General features: G+C 35.0%; 1 pseudogene; it reads right to left on the minus strand.

The window, feature by feature from the left end:
- Positions 1-7,382: 7,382 nt before the first annotated feature.
- Positions 7,383-7,512, minus strand: LOC115513246 (annotated as a pseudogene).
- Between the last annotated feature and the right edge of the window lie 2,070 nt (positions 7,513-9,582).

The following is a 9,582-nucleotide window of genomic DNA, read 5'->3' on the forward strand; positions in this document are numbered from 1 at the left end:
TAACATTGCAGATCTATGGCATTGTGTCCCTGAATATGAACAGCAACAGGACCTGAAAAGATCAAAGCTCAAGTTTGCCTTTGAAAAAGAGACTGTTGTAAGAAAACAATTTTCTCCTTGTTATCACCATGGGATATATCCATGGGCTGGAGAGGTCACATTGTCATTTAAATTCTTTAAAGTCAGCTTTTCGGGGTAAAAGAATAATCAAAAGTAAAGCATGCTCCTGAGGATCCTGAAATTTATTTAACTCTGGCAGCAACATTAGCAGGTGGATGCCAGTGGCCAGGGAAGAGGACCTATAACCAGATAAAATCAAAAGCAAGGAATTTATTAGTCTTAATTTTTTCTTTTAATATCAACATCACAAGAATTACTGCAGCTAGTTAGTTTTACTAGTACTTTTGATTAAGAGATTAATTAAAGAAAAGACTGATCGAATCTGAATTATCAATGCGTACATATTTATTGCAGACGGAGGTCGATAGGAGTGCACGAATCATGATTTGACAATTACTGGCAAGAGGCATTTTCCCTCCACAAAATCAGCAGCATATCCTTAATCTAATTGAGTGTGTGCTCACCTATGTTGGTTTAGAAATAGAATACTTTAAAACTTCAACGCTTCTATTTGTTTCAGATGTAATTTTGTTAAAGTGAGAAAATTTGGTCAGTTTGAAGAGAGCCAAATTTTAGAAAAAAAAAATACTGATGTTGAATATTGCTTAAAAACAGTAGGGTGTGTCTAATTACTGGAAATCAACAGTTTCCAGAAAGAAGTCTAATAAATATGTTTTAAAATTTATTCTCTTGGTCTTTTTAGCCACAGCAGGCCTGGTAATTACCTGCCCTAATTTTCTAAAACAGCGCAGAGAATTTTGTGAAAATATTTGGAAATGTTTCTTCCATAAAATATAGATATAGATAGAGTATTCCAATCTAAGAAAACATATCAGCTAAAAGAAAAAAGAAAAAAAGTAGTATCTGATTTAAATACTTGGTGCCTAGGATATCAGTGATTAGATACAGCAATTAACTCATTTTTTAACCCTTGGCTGCAGAGTGAATTTATTTTTCAAGTATGTGTAAGGGTTTTCTTCTTTCCTTTCTTTTTCCCCTTCCTTTCTTCCTTACCCTTTCCTTCCCTTTGTCTTATTCCAGTTTTTTATCCCATAATCATTATTTTTACTCTTTCTCTTCCTGATAGTCTCTAATTGTATATCAATAACTGTCCTTGAATGTATAGGCAAATTTGAAAAATAAAATATGTGTATTACATTAACGAAATACTATTGTTCTAGACATTATTCTCTTCACTTTTTTCTAAGTTTTTTTTTTTTTTTAAGTTTTATCCATGTTACTGCACATACTTTGAAGTTTCTCTTTTGACTACTCTTTTGGGTTTTATTCTATAGTAGCATCCATGATATCATTTACATCTTGTTGATAGATTGTCTAATAGGTATTGCATTGTGTTCACTCTCTAGTATTCAAGCATTGCTATAGTAAAAACCCTTGTACTATGTCCCCTTAGGTACGAAACCCAAAGTTTTTCTAGAATGAATATCCAAGTATGGATTGTTGGATCATCAAGTATAACTATCTATAATTTCACTAACTTTCTCCCTGTGTATTATGAAGATTGTTTTCCCACCCTCACAATCATTTGCTAATACTTCTACATTTTGTCAAGTAGGTGGGTATAAAATGGTTTTGCATTGATTTTAAATTTTCAGCAAAAACATCAAGTTTCACATATTTGTTGATCATTTGATTTTTGCCTATACATTTGCTTTTTATATTCTCATTCAATGTTGTTCTTTTTTTAATTTTTTTTTTCAACGTTTATTTATTTTGGGACAGAGAGAGACAGAGCATGAACGGGGGAGGGGCAGAGAGAGAGGGAGACACAGAATTGGAAACAGGCTCCAGGCTCCGAGCCATCAGCCCAGAGCCTGACGCGGGGCTCGAACTCACGGACCGCGAGATCGTGACCTGGCTGAAGTCGGACGCTTAACCGACTGCGCCACCCAGGCGCCCCTCATTCAATGTTGTTCTAATGAACTTATTTTATATTTGTAAGCGGCCATGCATGTTATCTATTATCCCATTTGTTTTGTCATTCTATTTATCTTCCACCATGGTTACCAGTTTGCTTTTTCTAAAGAGAAATTCACCACATTTTTAACTTATTTTTTTATTTTAGGAAGTTGCTTATTTTAGGAGCCCCTGCCACACTTTAAGCGGCAAGCATATATTTTGTCCTCATTTTAAGGTCGCATGGTGAAAAGCAAGTACAGAAAAATTAAGGACTTTGGTCAAGTTAACTCAGTCAACAGCAAAACTGGGTATCCATCCACAAATGTGTGTCAAAGGAAGAAAATGTCCCTTGTTTAGTGCCAAGAGATTCCACCCACACCGTTGGATGAGCAAGCATGAAAACCAAGAGATGCCTGGCTCAGGACTAGAGATCTGCAGCCTGTTTGGAATTTTGTTTAGTTACAAATAACAGACACTATTATTGCTAGCGTAAGTAGAAAACAAGCCTGTATATTAAAGAATAATAAGTGGTAAACAAAGTCCTGGGAAACAAAGACTAATGTTCCAGGAACAATGGCCAGTTCTAAGGTAATGTCAAAAACCATGTTGTTTCTATCAGGATCACAGCTCCAAACAGCAAAACCCAACAACCAGATTTGACTACAGTGGCTCTTTTCCCATCATTTTGGACACTATTATTTAAAGATTAGTTTTCCAATTATTGATTCCTCCAAAAGCAAGATGTCTCTGCTACTATCTGGGAAAGCAATATGACAGATTCATTTATATTCCTCACTTCTAAATTGGAGTTTCAATTTAGTGTACATGATAGGTCACCTCTGTTAAAAAGGAAGTGAAACTCATAATATTGGCATGTTGCCAAACACTGAAAAGTTAAATCAAAGGATAATATGTAGTAACTAATAAGAAAAGTGTTGACTACCAACTACGTTTCATTCTCTGGTTTTCATCTTCCCATACTACTGAAGAGAATTTTTGAGTCAATAAATCAGAGGTAGTTTGAATAATTAGCATATTTATAAAAGTTATAATTTATAATTTGATTATTCATCTCAAAAACTACCTTATTTGTTCATTGATTCATTCACCTATTTAAAAAAAAATGCTGACCGATCTATTCACTATCAGGATAAAAAACAAACCAATAAACAAAAGTTTACATAATAATGCCTTAAAATTAAATTAATATCAAAAAAATTTATTAACAGTTTAATACATTAATTTGGGGAAACTTTTTTCTATTATAGATTAAGGTCAGAAAACTGAAGCCTCCAAGATTAATTTATATTATAAAGGAAATTTTAAGATGCTCTGGTCTACCTAGTATAAACAAAGATAAAAGCAGGACCTTTTCCTCAAAATTAATCTTATGTACCCAGAAACTCTAATGACCACATTCTAATTTCCCTTTACTAAAAACCACAAATTTAATTTAGCATTTACCTAAATATAGTTTTCCAGGGCACTAACCCAAAAGGAATTACTCAAAATGTCTTCTATAGCCAATAATCTCGTAACATGTTATGTATCAAACATACTACTTGCATTTTTTATTTAACAAGTGAGAATATTAAAGATCTCAAAGTATCTTACCTGCAATAATAAAACCTTTAAAACTGTTAAAACACGTTCTCTGACAGATGAATAGTACCTTGACTAGGTCAGCATTTTGGTATTTGTGACCCTTTTCTCTCAGTTGTCTAGAAGTGCTTCTTCTGCTTTTGTTATAAATGGGATGTCCAATATAAGTAACTCTTTGTGTCCGAATTATTGAAAGAATATTTGAATGAAATGATTTTAATTCCAGGCTAAATACTGCTTATGCAAACCAGTAAAGCCATTTGACTATTTTGGCTCGCATACATTCTTGTTGGTTGGAGCCTATATACGGCAGTTGTTACCCATTTTGAATATTAATCCATTCAGATGGGTGTCTTTTATTGCTAGACTTACATAGAACTACTTGAAAGCTTTCAATTTACACATTCAAGTTTGCCGAGGCATAGGCTATTCAATGATTCTTCATCTATTTATTAGTTCTCCGTACAATTGTTTTTCTCCTCCTAGAAGTACAATCTTCACATGTGAAACCTTCATATTTTCTGAATCTACCAAGCACGTCACTTATATTTTCTTTCATTATGACATTTCATGATCCGTTTGGTCAATTCTTGTTTTGTACTTTAATTTTTTTTATTCCTTTTTTTTTTTTTTTTATTCTAGGGTGCCTGGGTGGCTTAGTCGATTAAGCGTCCAACTCCTTTAGATTCAGGTCATGATCTCACGAGTCTGTGAGATCGAGTCCCTGTCAGGCTCTGTGCTGACAGAGTGGAGCTGGCTTAGGATTCTCTCTCTCCCTCTCTGTCTGCCCCTCACTTCCCACCCCATCTCTTTCTCAAAAATAAACATTTTAAAAAATTATGCTATTGATCTTCCAGGTCACTAATTTGGGTGTCCTCGGTGTCATGCCCTCCTTCAACTTATTTATTGAGTTGTTCAAGTAAAATAAGGTTCTTTGTGTGTGTGTGCTGTTTTATGTTTGTTTTGCTGCAAACTACAAACCCCTTTTTGATGTTGCAATTAACTTTATTCCCTTACTGCTTTTTTTTTGACTTTTCTGTTGTATTGTCTGTCTTTCTAAAAACCATTATCTAATCATGTCTTCTATCAATTCTGACTTACTTTCTGTTATTGTCATGCCAGTCTTTGGTCCACTGGTTGTTAGAGTGCCTAAGTGTCATCAGCAGGCTGCTAAGTGTTGAACGTGAGTGGTGAATATAGGAAACCAGCTAAAAGTTCCCTGCTGATAATTCTGGAGGAAGTCTCTCTGCCACCTTTACTACTTTAATTCCCACAGCCTCCATACTCACAGATATCTCAGCCAACACCCTTAACACCTTTTTATCGCTTTATGAGAGGAAGGCAAACTAGGAACATGAGCTGATGTACAACTTCCCACCATGAATTCAGAATCTACTGCTTTATGGTTCAAGGGCTTTATGATGCTGACCTAATAAGAGCATGCCCAGAACAAAGAAAAAGAGCTCATACAAGTTTTGTTTTCCAGAACTTCCGGAAAGCACAAGCCTTCAATTACCCCTAGATATGTAGACTTTAGTGTACTTACTCAAAAAGAATATTTTTAGCCCCTTAAAAGAGCAGAGATTATACGAACCTTAAAAAATGTGTAATTCAAGTGTCCATCTATTTTCTCAATCAATATGTTTACATGTTTGCCAAAAAATTAGATGCCTACTCTACGTCAAACACAATAGAGTCATAGAGATGCAGAAACATATGGTGACCTCACCCTCACAGAACCTAAGTCGAGGGGAAAAACAAACATCAATTTAAAAATATATAGAAGCTGAAATGTATGCAGCAAATGTAAAATATACATGTGAAATACCACGAGAAGAGGTATACTGAACTCTGGGACACCTAATGGGCAGCTCCCACCTGGGAAGAGATGAAGACAGTTTCATGGAGTAAGAGATATTTGGATCAATAAAGAGGATATGTATGAGTTTCCTGGGCAAAGTATAGAGGGACCAGCTTTGTAGGCTTAGAACTTAGAAGATAGTGAGTAGGCATTTAATGCAAATAACTTTGGAGGGATTAGTAGAAGCAGAATGGGGGGGAGCTTCTTAATTACAACAAAACTTTTGTTTATAGCCTTAGAGCACAATGAGAGTGACTGTGAAATTTTAATCAGGGAGTGGCATAATCAGATTATTATTGTTTAGAGGAAAAATAAGTCCATATATAATATGGATTTGAGCAAGGGAGGCCACCTGAAAGTCTACTATGGTATTCAAAAGAAAACACGTTAATGGCTGAAAGTAAGGTGCTGCTCGTCATGGAAATTGAGTTCAATTTGTGAAATTAGGAGGTAAAATCAACGCGTATTTGATTTAGTGTATGAAGAAAAGGAGGCACCAAGCATAATTCTATGTTATTTTTTTCTTAAGTGGGTGCATATTGGTTCACATTCATGACAAGTATGGAAATGTCATCAAACCAGTTTGGAAATGATAGTCTTATTATCAATTATAGCATTTTTTGGTTAAGTTTAAAATATCAAAAGGAATAGAGAATAAGAAAAAAGAGTACGAGGCTGGAGACATGTATTAGACATTCATCTCTGTATGGGTGGAACTGAAGTAACTGATAAAAGCTAGGACCACTAATTAATTTGAATGATGGCAGAATACAGATTTTAACTACACTAAAGAAGAAAACAAGCTTTCAAAGAGAGGAATTCATATGGATAAAGACAAAGTAGGAGTGTTTGATGTGAATAAAACCAAAGGAAGACAGTTTAGAGAAAGAGATACATTCAAAAATGTGCAAAGTTTCCAGAGTCAAGTGCAAGAAGGAAAAAGTCCCAATGGATTTAGTCACATCAAAGTGAGTTGTGATTTATTGAAATAATAGAACCAGAATCTGCTTTGCAAAAGATTGATGAGTAAAAGGGAATTGAGAAGATAGAGACTGATTTTAGAAAACTCAGTACCAGATTTGAATGAGTCAGAGAAAGGAAGTTCTGTATGATCTCACTTATATGTGGAATCCAAAACAAACAAAACCAAACTCATAGATAAAGAAAACAGGTTGGTGGTTGCCAGAGCCAGGGAGTAGAGTGGGTGAAATAGGTAAAGTAGTCAAGAGTTACTGGCTTCTAGTTACGAAACAAAGTCATGGGATATACATACAGCATGAGGACTATAGTTAATACTACTGTATTGCATATTTGCTAAGACAGTAGAATTTAGAAGTTCTCTTGTCACAAGAAAAAAATTGCCATTAGGTGCGATGATGGATATTAACTAGACTTATTTGGCAATACCTGTACATATGAAATTATTTGTATACACGTGAAATTAATATATGTCAATTTTAACTCAATAACTTTAAAAAAGAAGGTTTAATTCCATGAGCTTGGGCCTCGAAACTCCCACAAGTTAAGTCAAAACAATTATATTTCCCCTCATTTGTCTTCCATTTCTCAGGGATTACTGTCCTTACTTTCTTGAAAGTAAGTCAGTGTCTTGAAAACTGTCTGGGTGTTGTATGGAAACCAATTTGACAATAAATTTCATATTAAAAAAATAAAAAAAACAAAAATGCAATTCTTCAAAGAAAAAAGAAAACTGCATATGCAGGGTTTTGTGTTTTGTGTGTGTGTGTGTGTGTGTGTGTGTGTGTGTGTGTAGTGTTGTTTTTATAAGTCATGTGCATGAGGGTAAACCTTATGTACTGATTCCTGATAATCCACCTTGGCTGAAATGGAAGCTCCTGCCTATAGATTTTTGACAGACTAAAGGTAGCATGTGAAAAGTCAAGAAAACCTCCAAGGTTTTGGCTTAAACTATTATAAATATGACTTTGCTATTAAACTGATAAGAACAGATACTATACTCAATCTTAGCCAAACGGCTGAGAAGTGATATTGACTTTGCTATTAATTGAGTCAGAAAGACTCCTTAGTGATGTTCGTTAAATGGTGTTATTCTTTCCCCACAGTTCTCAAATCTGCCTGAAAATTAGAATCAGCTAGTGAGCTTCTTACAATACTCTTGAATTTCTCCCAAACCCTTACAGCAGAAGTTTTTTAGTGTGGCCCCAGGACACCGGTATCAGAAGATTTCCACATTATTCTCATGTTCAGTCATGGCTGGAAAGCAATGCTCTATACTATTGCTTCTGTCACTTTAATATTTATGAACCACTTAGGGAACTTATAAAATTCAAATTCTTATTCAGTTTTTCAAGATGATAAACTTTGTATTCTCACAATGTCCTAGCTGGTTCCAATGCTGCTGGTGCACATTTTGCACAGCAAGCTACTGCTGCTATTCAAATCCATGACAGAGTGTAAAACATTTGTGTTAGCTATTCTGTATTAAAAAGATGTACGAAGTAAAAGATGTAATGGCTAATTAAGTTCGGCAGACAGTGAGTTAAACAAGGTTAGAGTTTTCTTTATTGCAAGATTTTTCATGGTTAATGCCCTCCTAAAGTTTATTTTTCCCATACTCCGTTTTCATGGAGCATGTTACAGGATTAGCAATTTGCAAAACTCACTATCTTGTACTAATGCAGAAGTTGAGCTATCTTCAAATAATCTTTGCTACTTTCTTAAAAGCTTACAATTTACTGAGACATCCGTTTAACTGATTTGTTTTCAGTTTCCTAATCTGATTCACAACTTGATTCTAATTTATTTACAAATGCAAGTAGGTTTTACAAAAAAACAAATTAATCGGGCTTTAGATTTTAAAGTGATAATGTACATACACATGATTCTTTGTTATACTTAAAAAATGCTTTACAAATGAATATAATTTTTCCTTTGTTCTCTTCTATAGCTTTCCATGCACACATTTTCCTATGGTTTTCTTTGCATAATTTCATAGCATATTGTTTGTTGATGTTTTTATTAACCAATATTTGTGTGAAACATGAGATAAGAGAAAAATAATCTTGGGGCACCTGGGTGGCTCAGTGGGTTAAGCATCCAACTTCAGCTCAGGTCATGATCTCATGATTTGGTGGGTTCGAGCCCCTTGTTGGTCTCTGTGTTTACAGTTCAGAGCCTGGAGCCTGCTTTGGATTATGTGTCCTCCCTCTCTCTCTGCCTCTCCCCCACTCATGCTCTGCCTCTCTCTTTCTCTCAAAAATAAATAAATGATAAATGTCATGATAACATGACAGCCCCAACCTGTGGGATGCAGCAAGGCAGACATAAGAGGGAAGTATACAGCAAGACAGGCCTTCCTTAAGAAGGAAGAATGGTCTAAAATTCATTGCCTCTCAGAAGCTGAGTGATAAAAACCCAAGGTTGCCAGGATTACGACCTAGAGGTAAACATAAACTCATTTACATAGATGCTCAAATGACAATGAGTCTTAGTTTCTGCTGCCTTCTGTAGGAAGGACTTTGGCATCTCCCCTGATGCTCCTCATGCCACGATATTAGGGTCATAAATATTTTAAACATCCCAAGAAGTTTATGTCTCACAAATACTCAGGTTCTTTTTTTTTTTTTTTTTTTTTTATGTCCAAATCTTTTCTAGATGTATTGCTCATCGCATGGATTTGCTGCTCTACCCAGAGGCAGAGATCCAATTAAGGGACATCATCAACAGATGGATCAAGCTGTGGTATGAAGGGGGTGTGGATCCTGATAGAGAATTGGTTAACTGACACCAGAGATACATGAAATGGATGGAAAATCAAAATGAATGTACATTAACTTAAATTTTCTATCCCATTATCTTCATTAATACGAGTTTACTGTGCTAAAACACTCTTGTTCAGCAATGTAAAATTCCAAAAAGTTTCATTCCAGGAACTTTTGAAAGATACAGCAACTCTTCAATGGGAAGCATCAAATAATAGTTTACACCTTACAACTCTTTTAATCCCTTACTACAAATCTTTGCCTGGCTGTTCTTACAAATTCTAAATTATTCCATCACGATTCTTATCCTAATTGAGCCCCTCCTCTGAAGTATCC

The sequence above is a fragment of the Lynx canadensis genome, chromosome B1 (assembly GCF_007474595.2).
Source record: "Lynx canadensis isolate LIC74 chromosome B1, mLynCan4.pri.v2, whole genome shotgun sequence".
NCBI lineage: Eukaryota > Metazoa > Chordata > Mammalia > Carnivora > Felidae > Lynx > Lynx canadensis.